Below are 18,216 nucleotides of genomic sequence, written 5' to 3' on the forward strand. Positions count from 1 at the left end.
AACACTCTGCGGGTGTGAATTAAACCGCTTCTTAGGGAGGAGGAGAACCGGTACTTTGTTTCCCTAAAATCGAACCGAACCCAAGAGGAGAGGAGAGGAGAGGAGGCTCCAGTTGGATGTAGCGGCCAGTAGCGCACGCACAGCGGACCAGGAGTGGAGCTCTAGTGTACCGGAGGTCCGGCGGTGGTCCGGCGGTGGTCCGGCGGTGGTCCGGCGGTGCGCTGCGGTGCGGTGGTACCGGACAGACACACTATGGACGTGTCAGTGTTTCTGTGGATTTTTCCCCTGTGGATTTTACAGCCATGCAACACGGCCACGGGAGACTCTATCATCCACATCGGTGAGTGTGCGTGCGTGCGTGCGTGCGTGTGTTTATGGGAGACGTGACATGGTTGTCAGATCTGTTTAAGCACTTATTAATGAAACCCTCCTCTCTCTGTTGAGTTGCTTTGCTGCTCTGATTAGATCTGTAGGCGTTAGATCTACAAGTTCACCTGTGAAGCTTGTTGTTCTTCACGTTTTTACTGCACGATATATCGTTATCATATGGCGATGTCAGTGTCGTAGAAGGCAACAATGTCGCATATATCACCCTGGGTGATAATATTATCGCCATATCGTTGCCCATATTGTTGCCTTTCGCTACAACCAGTAAGACTCCCTAAATCGGGAGATAAGCAACCGTCAGGTCACATACACACACTTTAGAAGGCAATGGCAGCCAATCAGGAGGGAATATGGGAAATGGGACAGATCCATGATGATGACATGAGTTTAGAGACACTGTGTAGCGTTTTGCGTGATTTTAGGGCAAACTCTGTAAGAGCAGTGTCCAAAAATGTGTTTTGCAAGAATCGGCCTCATGGTGGCGCTAGAAGAGGGCCATGTGATAAATGAGGGGTGGAGGTTGTGGTTTAGCAGCCAAGGAGTGTGTGTGCAAAGTTTGGCACGGATCGGGGCAACGGTGGCGGAAATATGAGAATGGAAAAGTGTGACGTGACGTGACGGACAGACTGACTGACTGACTGACAGACAGACAGACTGACCGGTGGAGGTTTAGATGAGAGACAGCCGCTGATACGAACGACCTACGGCCTGGTCGCGACCTAGGCCACGACCTGGAGGTCGTAGGTCCCGGTTCTGGAGGTCGTAGTTCGCGGTACATACTTGTTAGGTCGCGGCCGGTCTAGTTTCGCGACCCCCGGCCGTGGTTGCGCCACCTCGGTCGTCCCCGGGCCGTCTTTTTGCAGAATATTCTAGAGCAGCAGCGCTATTCAACCTTTTGAAGCTTGTGATTGGCTGAACCGGAGGTAGGAAGCGCTCCATTGTAGTCACTTGGACCGCGCGAGGTGCACCAAAACCTATCCTTAACCCTAACCCCAACTCTAACTCTAACCCTAACCTTAACCCTAACCCCAACTCTAACCCTAACCCTAACCCTAACCCTAACCCTAACCCTAACCTGCCGACACTGAGTAGCTAACCTGCCGACGCTGTTGAAAACGAGCGCTCCTTCCCTTAGCAAGCGTAGAGTTTCTAAACTCGCGTCCCTTCCCTTAGCAAGCGTAGAGTTTCGATCGCGGCGCTCCTTCCCTTAGCAAGCGTAGAGTTTCTAAACTCGCGTCCCTTCCCTTAGCAAGCGTAGAGTTTCGATCGCGGACTTCCCAGGTCGCTGAATTACGACCGAGATCGCGCAAAACCTCCAGAACCGGGACCTACGACCTCCAAGTCGTGGCCTAAGTCGCGACCAGGCCGTAGGTCGTTTGTATCAGCGGCTCTTGCTGGTTTAGATAGTAACTTCGACCTGGCGGTTGCAATTAGAATATCAAATAACAAGTGTGTGAACCCGATAGCACTTAAAATCAACAGTGATATTGACTTGTTGTTATTATGCAGTTTTTTTGAATAATGCTTATGTTTCACTGTTGCAACACTTAAAATATTGAACATGAAATTTGTACGGTAATATCGTATCGATATCGAAATATTTGGCATGAATACCGAGATATGACGGGGGGTCCTCAAATAAAAGAGTAAACCTGTGTTCACGGTATAGTGCTGTGGCCTCACAGCTAGAAGGTCCTGGGTTCGATTCCCGCGGGGGGACACTGGGGGCGCTGTGGGCGCTGGGGGCGTGTTCTCTCCTCCGCGGCAGCACCCTATAGGTGGTTGTTATTTATATCAGGTCGCACTTGTTGATGTCACCAGAAATGCTGGTCCCTGATTGGCTACGGGTGTCAGATGCGCTACGTCCTACTGCAAGAACTCCTCCCCCCTGTCGGGTGATAAGAAGCGGCCTGCTCGCTCCTCGTGCACTGAAGGAAGCATGAGCTCAGTTCAGGGCTCTGCCCAGGTTGGCAGAGGGAGAGCAGAGCCCAGGGTTACAGCATGCTGGCACTGGGGGAAATAATGGGGTCCCTGGCAGATTGGGGGTCCCTGGTACAGAAAACATGGGGGTCCAATGTGGGAGGACCACTGGTTTAGACTACAGACCAAGGGTGTCGTAGTCCCGATTTAAAATGAAGCAAACACAGAACTGAAAGTTCCTATGATTGGCCGCTAGTTGCGCTGTTCTGGTACCAGAAGCAACATGTTCTCCATAGGATTCCATTCATTTCCCCCGAACTTTACATTTCATTTTCTTCCCTTAATAAACATGGTCATAAATACTTCATGGTTCCTGTCGCTAGTTTAAAGCCTTGTTTCAATCACCATGAGTTTTGTGAAAATATGGTCCAATCTATGTTATATTTGATGTCAAAGCAGGGTATGCTGTAGGAGGGGCTTGTGATGATTCTTTTTCATGTGCTTTATTTTCAGCAAGCTCAAGACAATAATATCCCATGTATCCCTGCGGTTGCACGTGACCGCTGGCAGCCAATAGCATTCGAGATGGTATCATTTCTACCAATAAATGTTGATTTCTACAATGATGGCGTCACTCGTACAACGGCCAAAAAAAGCTTCATTTGCACAGACCAACCAGGAGGCTTCTGGTTGGTCCCTGACTGACCAACCAGCAGGCTCTTTCTGCCTTGGTTCCGCCTTATGGTTGTTTATTTTGAATTTGCTAAAACATAATTTTTGGAGTAAAAAAACATGATATGCCCACCCAGTCACTACTGAGAGACAGGATTTTTGTCCAACCAAGACACAGCAACCAATGGGTGCGAAGAGGGGCACAACCACGGGCGGGACTTGACAAAGGGTCCATTCAGTGGTCAAAGTCAGGTCACAGTTTCCAAATGATCCACAACTCCATGAGAATAGCAGCTCCACCACGTTTACACCCTGCCGTCGCAGACTTAAAGTTTAACACGCTCGCAGGCCAAAGGCACGGACGCTACTATTACCTCTCTATGATATGGACGGGGGAACGGATCAAAACAAACTGCGATTGGCCGCTAGCTTCCTCACACAGGCAGACTGCATCTGTGTGTGTGTGTGTGTGTGTGTGTGTGTGTGTGTGTGTGTTTTCATTCATTCAACCTTTATTTATTTCTCGGGAATACATTGAGGGCAGGCCCTCATTTTCAAGAATGCCGAGATTCCAATAAGAACAAGCAACAACAATAATAGTAAAAGTAAGAACAGCAGCAAAACAAGTTATGTTATACAAAACCATAAGCAGGACAAAAACAATAAAACAGACAACTTAATTAAAACAATGACAATCAAAAACAATAAGGTTTGTGAGCAGATTTTTGAATCGTCCCAATGAAATCAAGGATGTGTGTGTGAGTGAGCGCAGCTGAGAATGTGTTACGACTTTTAGGGTTGCCTCTACGTGCGCGGGTATCCCCCATTTAGGTGCATTTAAGTTCAGCGGATGAGGAACAGAACAGGGTGCAAAGAGTATTTATTCTTGTTAGTTTGTTCAGTTGGGAGAGGCGCCTTGCTGCCCAAAAGTGTTTATTTTATTTTATTTTATGTATTTTTATTATAACTGTATATCTGTAAGCTACATTGGTGTTCCCCCCCCCCCCCCTTTGGAGATACATCGGGAGCTTAACTCATTTCCTGCGATCCCCGTCGAAACCGGAGATTTCACGCTGTACCGCGCTGCCATGCCCGTAGATCCCGGAAATTTAATTAGCTTTAATCATAATGAAACGATTAAAAGTATGATCGCTGTATATAGCCGATTCTGACTCTTTAGGCCGCCTCCTAATTGTATCCGGCCGTATATTTCCTGTTTTGACCGGATCTAGGTTTCCGTATCCGGTCTAAGGCCCCATATAGTCCACTTGCCAGAATGTGAACCCTGGCATATTGAGTACACCAAGGTTTTATGTTAGAAATGTTGAGTAAGGGTCCCCAGCATGTAGAAACTGCCGGATGCTAACTTGCATATGTTGAGCAATTTTCATAATTGGCATAATTAGATTTATTTAGCATAATCCCCCATAATAATGGATAATATGTCAAAAACTGATTGGCCGATTTGAACAATACTGGAGTGGTTTTGGGGGTTATTGAGGATGCTGAATCCATTTCTGACATTTTCTAAATTCAAAATGGCCGTTTTAAACCGGAAATGGCCATATACCACCTGGAAAATCAACAAAAAAGTATCAAAATCACCCCACTTTAAGTTGGTATAATGCCATTTCCGGTTTAAAACGGCCATTTTGAATTTAGAAAATGGATTCAGCATCCTCAATAACCCCCAAAACCACTCTAATATTGTTCAAATCGGCCAATCAGTTTTTGACATATTATCCATTATTATGGGGGATTATGCTAAATAAATCGAATTATGCAAATTATGAAAATTGCTCAACATATGCAAGTTAGCATCCGGCAGTTTCTACATGCTGGGGACCCATACTCAACATTTCTAACATAAAACCTTGGTGTACTCAATATGTCCGGGTACACAATGGGGCTCTATGGGCTGGCAAGTAGACTAATAGGTTTGCATTGTAAACAAGGAAGCTGCCTGGACGGGCATAACATGGTCTTTTTTTCACGCAGATTTCTTTATTTGGAAGCTGTTTGATTCTTGTACCCGCCTGGCGTATGATCTGCACACATATCGTCTGCTATGTGCGCGACGTGCCCTCGCAGGACCATAGCGCACAGCTCTGCCTTTTACATGAGTTTTTCTGTAAACAGTGACTGATACAGCCTGACAACGGATATGTCTTTTTCCAATGGGATTGTTTTTTTTTTTTCGAAAGCTGTGGTCCGGTCTGCAACACTGGTACACAGATCGTGCGCGATGCGTGCACGTCCCACGTTAAAGTTAAAATATTTCAGAAACTATAAAACATTTCACGTGGGTGTTGTTGTTATTTATATCAGGTCACACTTGTTGGTGGTGATGTCACCAAGAATGCTGTTCCCTCATTGGCTAAAAGTCCTGCCCTTGTACTGTCTGCCAGTTTGGAGGAACCCATGCTTTAGAGCCGCATGCAGCTCTTTAGCGCCGCCCTAGTGGCTCCCTGGAGCTTTTTAAAGAATGTAAGAAAATGGAAAAATATATTTTTTGATTTAATATGTTTTCTGTAGGAGGACAGACATGACACAAACATTCTTAACGTTTTCCAAAGCTGTAAAAATGTGTAGAATAAATATTACATTTCAACATTCCCTCCAGGATGCGCTGCAGGGAAAATAAACATTTAATCATGAAAGCTCATTATGTATTTGTATTTTGTAGCCTACTTAGTCATTTTGGTAGTAGGCTAATATAATATAGGAACTTACAGCATGTGTTGCCTTCATTATAAGGCTTATATAAGGATTTACATTTTTTGCGGCTCCAGACAGATTCGTTTTTAGTTATTTTTTTTGTCCAATATGGCTCTTTCAACATTTTGGGTTGCCGACCCCAGATTTGGGAGAACAGACTGGTCTGATATTTCAGTGAGACCACAGTAATACATGAACTCAGCCTACAGGGTCCTCCAACCCTAGGTTGAGAAACATGAAGTCAACCTACAGGGTCCTCCAACCCTATGTTGAGAAACATGAACTCAACCTACAGGGTCCTCCAACCCTATGTTGAGAAACATGAACTCAACCTACAGGGTCCTCCAACCCTATGTTGAGAAACATGCTGTTGTAGGCAGAAGAGAAGAGGAGAGACCCGGGCAGCTGTCAATCAATCCATTGTGTAAATCAATCACTGTGTGTCAATTGAATCATCGCAACAACTAACGATGAAGCAGCATTGATTCTGATCGATATCGATATTAGCCTTTATGTTTATCAGTCTTTTTGGCTTAATCTGGGCATGATAGGAGCTGGCTGAAGGCTTGTTGCACACACACACGCACGCACACACGCACGCACGCGCACACACACACACACACACACACACACACACACACACACACACACACACACACACACACACACACACACACACTGTGACGTCGCTGGACAGTGAGTGTATAAACTCTGCTGTCGTGTGCATGTTTTCCCCCTCCATTCTCTCAACAGATAGAAATTGATCCAACAGGCGCACGTGTAGCTGTGTGTGTGTGTGTGTGTGTGTGTGTGTGTGTGTGTGTGTGTGTGTGTGTGTGTGTGTGTGTGTGTGTGTGTGTGTGTGTGTGTGTGTGTGTGTGTGTGTGTGCGCGCGTCTGGGGTATCCAACGCGCTGTGAAGTGGATTTGGTGAAGTGACTCGAGTGGGTGGCTGTGTTGGAGAGAGAGAGAGAGAGAGAGAGAGGGAGAGGGAGAGGGGGGGGGATCTCTCTCTCTGTCTCTCTCCCTCCTTGCTTGTCTTTCTATCCCATCCCCCTCTCTCTCTCTCTCTCTCTCTCTCTCCTCTCCTCTCCTCTCCTCTCCTCTCCTCATCTATAAAAGGCTGAACTGTGTGTTGGACGTGAGTGAAATGATAATCACCTCCTCCCAGCACACCACAGAGGAAGAGAGAGAGAGAGAGAGAGAGAGAGAGAGGACACAATCACAATACCATGAGAGAAGAAGAGACTAGGAGGACTAGGACTATAAAGCCCCCTTTCCACTGCAGCATTAGCACCACACCGCACCACACCACACCACACCACACCACACCACATAAAAACATCTACATTTTCCATTACACAAAAGTACCCCTATCAGTAAGAAACAAATTTACCCTTTTCACTGTGATTATAATACAATATAAATTTGTATTACAACTCTCCTAATTATAATACACTATAATGGATTACCAGTATAACTGTGATTATGATACACTATAAATAATTATTATGTATTATAATGTATGATAATTGTAATACACTATAATAGATTATAATAGTGGTTATAACACAATAGAATCTATTATCATGTATTACAAATATGTGTTTGGCCCTGTTTGGCCTAGCTCAGACCTACTCTGGAGTGGATACTTTTTAGTACCACGTTGTAGTTTTCACACCACTCTACCCAGGTCCTTGTAGTGGAAAACCTGGCACAAGTGGGCGGTGTGGAGTGGTGTGGTGTTGGGCCGTGTCAGTGGAAAAGGGGCTTAAGAGGGGCTTTTCTTCTGCATGCTCAGACTGGTGTAAAGTAACTAAGTACATTTACTCAAGTACTGTATTTAACAAGACTGCCATTGACCATATTCACACCGCGGCCATCTTGGATCACATGACCACATGGGGGGGGGGGGGGGGGGGGGGGGGGGGGGGGCAACCAGGGGTCCAGTTGTCCGGATTTAACATGAAGCAAACGCGGAACTGAAAGTTCCTATGATTGGCCGCTAGTTGTGCTGTTCTGGTACCAGAAGCAACATGTTCTCCATAGGATTCCATTCATTTCCCCCAAACTTTTACATTTGATTGTCTTACCTTAAAGGGCCACTTCACCTCTGGGACAACCAGATCTTATTTTATTGTTGTTTGGGACACGATCAACACAATCCTGAGTAATTTTTAGTGTGTTTTTTAGATATTTTAATATTTCAGCATGTACTAGTGATGCGTTTTGCATCATATGATGCAAAACGCATCACTGATGATGCAAAATGCATCACTAGTCATGCTGAAATACTAAAATATCTCAAAAAACAGATTGAACACTAAAAATTACTCAGGATTGTGTTGATCGTGTCCCAAACAACAATAAAATAAGATGGGGTTGTCCCAGAGGTGAAGTGGCCCTTTAATAAACATAACCCTACTGTATGGTTCCTGTCGCTAGTTTAAAGCCAATTTATGTTATATTTGATGTTAAAGCAGGGTATGCTGTAGGAGGGGCTTGTGATCATTGTCTTGTGATGATTCTTCTTTGTGTGCTTTATTTTCGGCAAGCTCAGCACATTTACCCAAGTATCCCTGCGGTTGCATGTGACCGTTGGCAGCCAATAGCATTCAGTAAACAATGATGGCGACACCCATTATGAGGGCAAAAAAGCGTCATTTTGGCTGCATAGAAACCAATGCGTTCCCACGTCCATAATGTTTACATAGAAACCAATGCGTTCCCACGTCCATAATGTTTACATAGAAACCAATGCGTTCCCACGTCCATAATGTTTACATAGAAACCAATGCGTTCCCACGTCCATAATGTTTACATAGAAACCAATGCGTTCCCACGTCCATAATGTTTACATAGAAACCAATGCGTTCCCACGTCCATAATGTTTACATAGAAACCAATGCGTTCCCACGTCCATAATGTTTACATAGAAACCAATGCGTTCCCACGTCCATAATGTTTACATAGAAACCAATGCGTTCCCACGTCCATAATGTTTACAGTCTATGGTAGCCACTCAGCCAATCAGAAGCTTCCACAGGCGGGTCCTGCCCTATCCAACAGCTTGTGATTGGCTGCGTTGCCACCCCATGTGGTCATGTGATCCAAGATGAACTGTGGTGTGAATAAGGTCGATAGTTTTGCCATAACTAATGTAGATTAACTGCCAAGGCCTTTTCCTATTGGTTTTACCTCTGTGTACGCACCATGTGTCCATTATGTCCCGCTGACGACCGACGAACATCTTTTCGTTCACGTGGAGAAGGAAAAATACTTCCGCGATGATCCATGTGTAAGCTATGATCCATAGGAAACAGGCCGTTTTGACCAAACGCGCGATATTGCAAAAGAAGCAGAGATCCATTTTTCTGCAGCCAGGATGAATGCAATTCAATGGACGGCTAGATGGCAATCCTTAAAGGAGTAGTTCACCCCCAAAATGACTTTTTTTCTATAAATTACTCACGCCATGGAGACTTGAGTTCAATAATATTTTTATTTTCTTTGTCGCAATCGTAAGACAATAATTTGATTACAATAAATGTACGCCCATTGATTCCGGATGGGGACCCAAATGCATTTGGGTCCCCATCCGGAATCAATGGGCGTAAATTTACTACAATCACATTTTTGTCTTAGGAATGCGACAAATACAAAAAGTTATTGTTGAACTCAAGTCTCCATGGCGTGAGTAATTTATAGAAAAAAAGTCATTTTGGGGGTGAACTACTCCTTTAAGTCCTTTTTTTCAATCCATGTGTACTGGAGTATTTCCAATTTGTTCACTACTTTTACTTCTACTCCACTACATCTCAGAGGCAAATATTCAACTTTTTACTCCCCTACATGTAGTTGAAAACCTTAGATGTTAATTGTTAGCCTACTATAGTAGATTTTGATAAAACAAAAATATCAACCACTTATACACGCCGACCTACAAGCCCACAATGCATCGCTGTGCAACGCGTCGTAAAAGATAATAATAGCCGGGGATGCCAGTCCCTCAAAATGGGGGAGGACCTGTGATGTTCTGCCGCACTTTCTATTTCTGTTTTATCTATTAGTTAGGGTCATTAAGGTCCACAGAATGAGAGGTCTTTATCTGACGGAAACATCGCGAAAAGAAGTTATGGCCATTTGTAAATTCACTGTCCCATTGACTCCACTATACTGTGACTACACAGGAATGGAAATATATTATAAAAAAGAAAGAATCTGCTTTAAGTAGCATGTGAGGGGTCAAACTGGAGGGTTTTCATGATTTTGAATCCATTGCAAGCATTTGTTTTGCACAAAAAACATTCCTTGGGCAAGAAAACGGACCAACAAAAGTGTGAAAAGTGATGAAACAAATGCTTGCAATGGATTCAGAATCATGAAAACCCTCCAGTTTTATAATATACATCCATTCCTGTGTAGTGGAGTCAATGGGACAGTGAATATACAAATGGCCATAACTTTTTTTTCGCGATGTTTCCAGCAGAGCAGGCCTCTCATTCTGTGGACCTTAATGACCAAACTAATAGATAAAACAGAGATAAAAAGTGCGGCAGAACATCAAAGGTTCAACCCTATTCCTTGAGCTTTTGGGCATGTGGTTCCCCGACTATAACAGGCTAATCAGAATTTGTAAGGATTACACCTCAGAGCAAAATCCTTGGACTGAAGTCATCAGATATTTGTCTGTGTTGTCTTCTTCTTCTTTTCATTCCCTCAACGTTTTATTTCCTGCTGGTTGAAGGATTTCTGCAGCTCAATAACTCTCTGTCAACAACCTGATCCTTCTACTGCTGCTAGCTGGAGGCGGTTTATACACACACACACACACACACACACACACACACACACACACACACACACACACGCATGCACGCGCACGCACGCGCGCGCGCGCACGCACGCACGCACGCACATCATCACTCTTTTTGTTTTGTATTATCGACTGCCGTCTCGATTTTTTTGTTGTATTCATAGACAGTAAAATATTGGAAAGCATACAGCAGATAGATACCAGTAGAGTGCTGGGGGGGGGGGTGATTATTGTGACCAAAGAAATCGCGATAACCAAAATCCATTATCCTTGGTCGGAACACTTGCCAAAAAATAGCCAATCTACAAACTCACCACGACGCGTGGTGAGCTTGTAGATCAGCTACTTTTTGGCAAAGACATTTGATAGTGAAAAAAAGGTTTAAGTGGTACCGGATATGCAGCTCTGCCAAGAAAAGGTGAATTGATCCCAGTGCATTACGGAGCACGATATCACGAACGATACATTAAATCTCCACGATACAATTATATATATTTTTTTATCACAATAAACGATAATATCGCTTATCGCCCCATCCCTATGTCTGAAGTCTTGGAAATCGGGATTCTGCCGTTCTGACTGCAACGGAGGGAGTTTGAGCGTAACAAATAGTGTAAGAGTGATATGGGCTTAATGTCTCCACTCTATGCTATGAGAGCTGCTGGGTTCTGCTGGGGAAACTGGACAACAGTTTCCCCAGGATGGTGAGTTTCCTCACCATCCTCCTCGATCGCCTCTCCACCTATCTCGGCCTCACGGACATAGCCCTATCCTGGTTCCTTTCATATCTCACCAACAGACAACAGTTTGTCACCATCAACTCTTCCAGATCACACCCAGCCCCAGTTCACCACAGCGTGCCGCAAGGTTCCGTACTTGGTCCACTACTATTCACCATATACATGCTCCCCCTGGGTCAGATTATCCGCCACCATGGACTAAACTTTCACTGCTACGCTGACGATACACAACTGTATCTGAGCACCACACCTTCCACTCAGCTCCCTCCTCAGACCCTTGTCAATTGCCTCACTGAAATAAAATCCTGGATGACCACTAACCTTCTCAAATTGAACAGTTCAAAAACAGAGCTCATGGTTGTAGCTCCCAAGGCGCTGCTCCAGAAGACTGGAGATTTTCTGCTTCAGATTGATGGCAGCTCCATATCACCATCTCCGGAAGTTCGCAACCTGGGCGTCATTCTGGACTCCACCCTCTCCTACCAGTCACACATCAAGTCCATAACCAAATCGGCCTTTTACCACCTCAAGAACATCTCCAGGCTCCGTCCATTACTCTCTGATTCCGTGGCAGAGACCCTCATTCATGCCTTTGTGACATCTCGTTTGGACTACTGCAACGGAGTCCTGTTCGGGGTCCCAAACAAGTACCTGGATAGGCTCCAGTATGTCCAAAATTCAGCTGCCAGAGTTCTCACCCGCACCAAGCCCTGGCAGCACATCACCCCCACCCGTAAACAACTGCACTGGCTTCCTGTTAAATATCGCATCAACTACAAACTCCTCCTTCTCACCTACAAGTGTCAAAACGCCCTGGCTCCACAATATCTCTCAGACCTCCTCCATGATAAACCTACTCTGTCACGGACTCTGCGGTCTGCAGACTTGGACCTCCTCTCTGTTCCCAATGCAAAGAAGCGAACCTTAGGTGACAGAGCCTTCAGTGTGGCAGCCCCCACCCTGTGGAACACTCTACCATTGGAGATCCGCCATGCTCCAACACTGGACTCTTTTAAGGCTGCATTGAAAAGACACCTATTCACCCAGGCTTATGGCACTTAGTTTTGTTTTGTTGTTTGTATAGAGTTTTGTAAAGCGCCTTGGGTTTATGAAAGGCGCTATATAAATGCAAGTTATTATTATTTTTTAACAGGAGCATTTCTGCCTAATAGACCCCATGGACAGTCTTTTGGGATCAATATAACGATGACCAAGAGGCAACCTCCTATCTGAAAAATTGAAAAAGGAAAATGAAAAAGAAACCAAAACCTTCTATCTACGATTTTCTGAAAAAAAAACAAAAAAACAAAAACATGTTTCTATATCAGTTGTGCTCAAACGTTTTAATGCCAAGGACCGCTAGAATGATATGTATGAGACCGTGGACCCCCATCTCAATTTTCTTTGTTCCATTTCTAGATAAAAACCTCCTATCTGCAGTCGACAACATGCACATAGGAGGTTTTTACCTAGATATAGGCTATTTTCTTTTTCTTTTTTTGTTGTGTAAATAAAACTTTTTACAGCACTTAATTGAGATCAAGTCATTCTACAGGTCTGTTACAAGAATTACCATTAACATTTTTTAACAAAAAGTTTCACCACCTGACACCAATCATTAGCAATGCAGATACGAGGGGTTGAGCTTCATCATTTTGCCACTTTTGCAAACCTGTCAAATGTCATGTTCTAGTGATGTCACATGACATGTCTGGCAAAAAGAGGGTCAGAAGGATCTTGCAGACAGACTGACCATGTGACTGACCATGTGACCGACCATGTGACTGACCATGTGACTGACCATGTGACTGACCATGTGCAGCACGCGTCTAGCAGATTACCAAGCGTGTCTAGGAAGGGAGCGTTAGCTAACCCTAACCCTGGAGTCCAGAGACGAGCAACATCTAATTTTTTCACTAAAAGTAAAATGCCCGTAAAAAAAAAAAAAAAAAAAAAAAAAAATATATATATATATATATATATATATATATATATATATATATATATATATATATATATATTGGTGATCATTAGAATGTCTAGAACATGTACATAATTATGTTATTATTGTGGAAAAATATCCCCAAAATGTAAATTAGAGCATGATTTATGATTTATGGCTATAAAACCTTTAGGGTTAGGGTTAGGTTAACCCTAACCCTAACCCTAACCCAAAAACATTATTTTTTAAACATTACATTTTCCTCTCATTAGGACTCCTACAACACCATCTGATTTTTTTTTTTTTTTTTTTTTGGCCAGTAGAAATTTATTCGGGCCTTGCAGGTTTAAGTAGGAACATGAGGCTAGATGTTATTTACACATGCCGGGAGGCCAGAGAGTTAGAGTAGCCAAGTTTTGACATCTCCTCTCCTCTCCTCTCCTCTCCTCTCCTCTCCTCTCCTCTCCTCTCCTCACATTAGCATACTGTCTGTAACCATTACTATTACATAACCGCCTGGTCGTAATTTATTTCAGCTTTAATCACAATTATTTTGCATAATCATTCGTCTGGACGAAAACAGCTGCGAGGAATTAACTGTCATGTCATTTTATAATGCCGTTTAAACACGTCCAAACTCGTTTAATCCAGGAAAGCATCCAATAGAAATGAATTAGTAGTTATTTTCGAATTAACAGCCAATACAATGTCTCCACGATATGGCTTTTCAGAGATATCGTATATATATATATCATGATACAATGAGGGAGCCTTATAAAAATAATCCTGTTGAATTGTTAATACAGAGATCCGTTGCAGAATTCATTTAAACCTGCATTTTGGTCTAAATCAGTTGTTCTCGAACTACAATGTCAAGGTCTACCCTTAACTCTGACAGTATACAAATGAAACCAAATGGACCCATAAGGGTCCATTTGGTTTCATTTGTATACTGTCAGAGTTACATACTTGTAAGGGTCAAATTTAGACCTCCCAAAAGGAACCCAGAGAGTCCCTGGACCCCACTTTGAGGACCACTGGTCTAAATGGTCTGTTACTGCTTTTTCTTTTAGTTTGTGTTACCTTGAACTGTAGGTTGTTGTACTGTTAAGTAACTTGAAAAATAACCATAAAAACCAACATGAAAAAGAATGGTGATCGTGTATCGTGATACAGCTTGGAAGAATATGGTGATATTGTATTTTTCCATATCGCCCACCCCTACACAAAAGTATAGGAAATAGCAGATCTACAAGCTCAAAACGCCTCACATATCGATCGAGTTTTCATTAACCTTTGAAGATCCACAGATTTGATTTCATTTTTTCAACACGGATGTAAACAACAGTCTTTCTTTTTCTACCTTGGAAAATAACATTGTATCAATAAATAAAATAACATTGTATCAATAAATAAAATAACATTGTATACCGCCATAATCTGTAGAATAAATAAAATAACATTGTATATCTGCCATAATCCGTGGATTAAAGCTTGTTTTGGCCAAAAACCCACTCTGGAGAAAAAAAGAAAAAGAAAAAAAGAACATTCTGAGATAAATCGATTTTTCTAGATCTGATAACGTTACATTGAACGGGATGGATTTGTATTCTTTTTTTAGATGAGGTCAATTCCGTTAGGAAGAGGAGAAGAGCGCCCCCTATCGTAGACCAAAATGAGGAGAAATCTCCTTTTCATCTGGAGAAAGAGATTTCTTTAATCTGTTATCCCAGTGGGAATGTGCCTTTAGACTTATAGGGTTAACATTCACCAGGTTAGCATTCACCAGCGCCGGACTAATGGGACCGTTGGACTAACGACACGTCGGAAACAACGCTACGTTCCTGGTCGAATTTGACGAGAAATCTATTTTAATTATTTTCTTGTGGCAGAGAATGAGGCCTTACCGAGTGGTATTATTATTCTATTGACATCCAGGTTTAAATTAAACTCTGATGCTTCGGGGGTTTGGAGAGAATTACACTTGTTTTTAGTTTGTTTTTTCATCAGTTTGTTTATTGGGGGTTTTTTGTGGTGATGTTTGTTGTTCAGAGGATGAGAGGCGATGTCAGACTGACTGATCCATTCTTCTTTGGGGAACTTTATTTATTTATTGATTTATTGATTGATTCTGAGCTCAGATTGACTCTGAAGTGATCAATTTGTAAAATGTTGCATTTGTAGTTATTTTACTGTAATTTAACAACATAATAACCAGCACAGATAGACAAAGAGACATTCATGGATTTATATTTAAAAGTAACTTTTATTTTCCCCCCTGGACCCAGGGTATGGCAGCTGCATACCCCTGCCATACCCAATTGACGCCCCTGGGTGAAAATATTGAAAACAGCTGACCTCCAAGCTCACAACGCGATTTTCGGTGCTTGATACCACATTGAACTAAGCATAGTCAAGTGAATACTGGAGATGTGGCGTAACGGCATGGATTTCTACACAGAGAGGGCAATTCTTTCAACATAAGATGCTGCATTCAAGTTCAGGAGAGTTTGGACAAGGCAATTCTCTTGAATTACCTTCAGGTATGGCATGGAAAGAGGGGGCATTTGCATTTCTTTCACCATAGTAAAGGGTTAGGTTTAGGGGGTCCACAACCCAGCCAAATAATTGACAGTTAACTTTGAGAGTGTACAAACAGAACCAAATGGACCCTTACAGCAGGGGTCTTCAACGTTTTCAGGCCAAGGACCCCTTATTTGAGAGAGAGATGAAGCAGGGACCCCCACAACCTGTTCATAGATTCCATATAGTTTCATTGTTTGACAGCACAATCATCAGTGTATTTTGGATTCATGTCAGTTTGTGTTTTCAGATATTTAACCACTTGAACCGTCAATACTTGATAAACTTGACCTTTCACTCTGTACTTAGTCTGCTCTTTTTCCCCTCTACACCAAATCTCTTTTCCGAAAATAGCCAATCTACGAGCTGTAGATCGGCTATTTTTGGCTACAGTTCTCAGAATATGGACACTAGGGTTCAGGTTGTTAACATAAAACAGGATTGGAAGATTTGGAGGACCCCCTGTAGTAACTCTGAGGACCCTCTAGGGGTCCCGGACCCACAGCTCTGTAACTCTGAGAGTGTACAAACGGAACCAAATGGACCCTTACAGCTCTGTAACTCTGAGAGTGTACAAACGGAACCAAATGGACCCTTACAGCTCTGTAACTCTGAGAGTGTACAAACGGAACCAAATGGACCCTTACAGCTCTGTAACTCTGAGAGTGTACAAATGGAACCAAATGGACCCTTACAGATCTGTAACTCTGAGAGTGTACAAATGGAACCAAATGGACCCTTACAGATCTGTAACTCTGAGAGTGTACAAATGGAACCAAATGGACCCTTACAGCTCTGTAACTCTGAGAGTGTACAAATGGAACCAAATGGACCCTTACAGATCTGTAACTCTGAGAGTGTACACATGGAACCAAATGGACCCTTACAGGACTGCATAAGGAGCCTGGTGACACCAACACTAACATGACGTTAAATAAAGTGAGATAATGTTAAACAGATGATGATGATGTCTTTTACAGGGCAGTAATGGATTATCCCCGCTAGTAATAAGAAGATAGATTAGATCATAGAGATTACAGTTAAACACCAGGAGGAGGGACTTTATTATTATTATTATATATTATTACATTAAGTTAGAGTCTGCTCTTATTGAATGTGCAGTGAGGCATGTACCATGTGCATGGACTGTGTGTGTGTGTGTGTGTGTGTGTGTGTGTGTGTGTGTGTGTGTGTGTGTGTGTGTGTGTGTGTGTACGCATAGGTGGGTGTGCGTGTGTTTATGCATATTTGTGTGTCTATGGGTGCGTTCGGAAATGCGCACTCAACGCACTGGTGTGCCATGTTGTCGTTTGTTTATTCGGTGCACTTGGTGCGTTGTCGTTCGGAAATCCAGTGCGCGGCGCACTGGTGTGTTGAGTGCACGCACTGAACGACCCTACTCAGAAGATGGGGTTTGACGGTGTGGTGCGTCGGTGCAGTGTTTTGATTGGTTTGTTTTCATGGCCATGTCGAGCGCAGCGCCTCTCAGCTGTGAACAATGGAGGAAATTACCGCAAAATGCAGCATTTGCAGCTTAATTGGTCGTTTGGGCTTGATAGTTTCACACGCATTAACGTGTAAACTAACAGCAGGAATGCCAATGCTATGAATTACATCTCCTTTCAATATCAACGTTACATTAGCATACTTAGCAACTGCTGCTTTTCAGAAAGTTTACCTTCAGAGTTCAGAGTGAAAAAGTGCACAGCTGCCTGTTAAAACTGGTCGTTCGTAAATAAGCCACACTGAACGCACTCTCCAACGTCACGCCCACTGCACTCACTACACTGAGCACACACCCGGTGCGGGTTTCCGAATGCACCCTATATATCCGTGCGTGCGTGTATGTATGTGTGTGTGTGTGTGTGTGTGTGTGTGTGTGTGTGTGTGTGTGTGTGTGTGTGACCATGTGTGTGTATGTGTGTCTGTACCAAACGGTCCATTTGGTTCCATTGCACACCCACAGGGTGCTTTTCGACCACCAAAGAACCGGTTTGCGTTCTTTCTCCCGCCTATGGGATGAACCAGCGATGAGAACCCAGTTGGTTCCTAACCGTAAAAGTTGGTTCGGAACGGGAACCACAAAATCCTTGGTTCCTCTGGTTCAATCTGGTTCAACCTGGTTCAATCTGGTTCAATCTGGTTCAATCTGGTTCAATCTGGTTCAATCTGGTGGAAACGCAAGCTGGTGCGCGGTCGGTTCACAAGAACAAACCAAGGTTCCAAGAAAGTTGAACAGCACTGGATCTTGAACCAAGGTTCTATTGGTAGAAAAGACCCCTCAGAGTTACAGAGCTGTAAGGGTCCTTTGGTTCCATTCAGAGTTACAGAGCTGTAAGGGTCCTTTGGTTCCATTCAGAGTTACAGAGCTGTAAGGGTCCTTTGGTTCCATTCAGAGTTACAGAGCTGTAAGGGTCCTTTGGTTCCATTCAGAGTTAC

At 43.4% G+C, this 18,216-nt stretch overlaps 1 protein-coding gene across 1 annotated transcript in view; it reads left to right on the forward strand.

The window, feature by feature from the left end:
• Positions 1-291: 291 nt before the first annotated feature.
• Positions 292-18,216, forward strand: part of LOC308302658 (glutamate receptor ionotropic, delta-1-like) — a gene marked incomplete at its 3' end in the record, with an annotated part of 243,505 nt that continues 225,580 nt past the window's right edge. The window contains exon 1 of the mRNA XM_080746942.1: positions 292-340. The remainder of the gene's footprint in view (positions 341-18,216) is intronic.

Source organism: Nannobrachium achirus (assembly GCF_963921795.1).
Source record: "Nannobrachium achirus genome assembly, chromosome: 18".
Lineage (NCBI taxonomy): Eukaryota > Metazoa > Chordata > Actinopteri > Myctophiformes > Myctophidae > Nannobrachium > Nannobrachium achirus.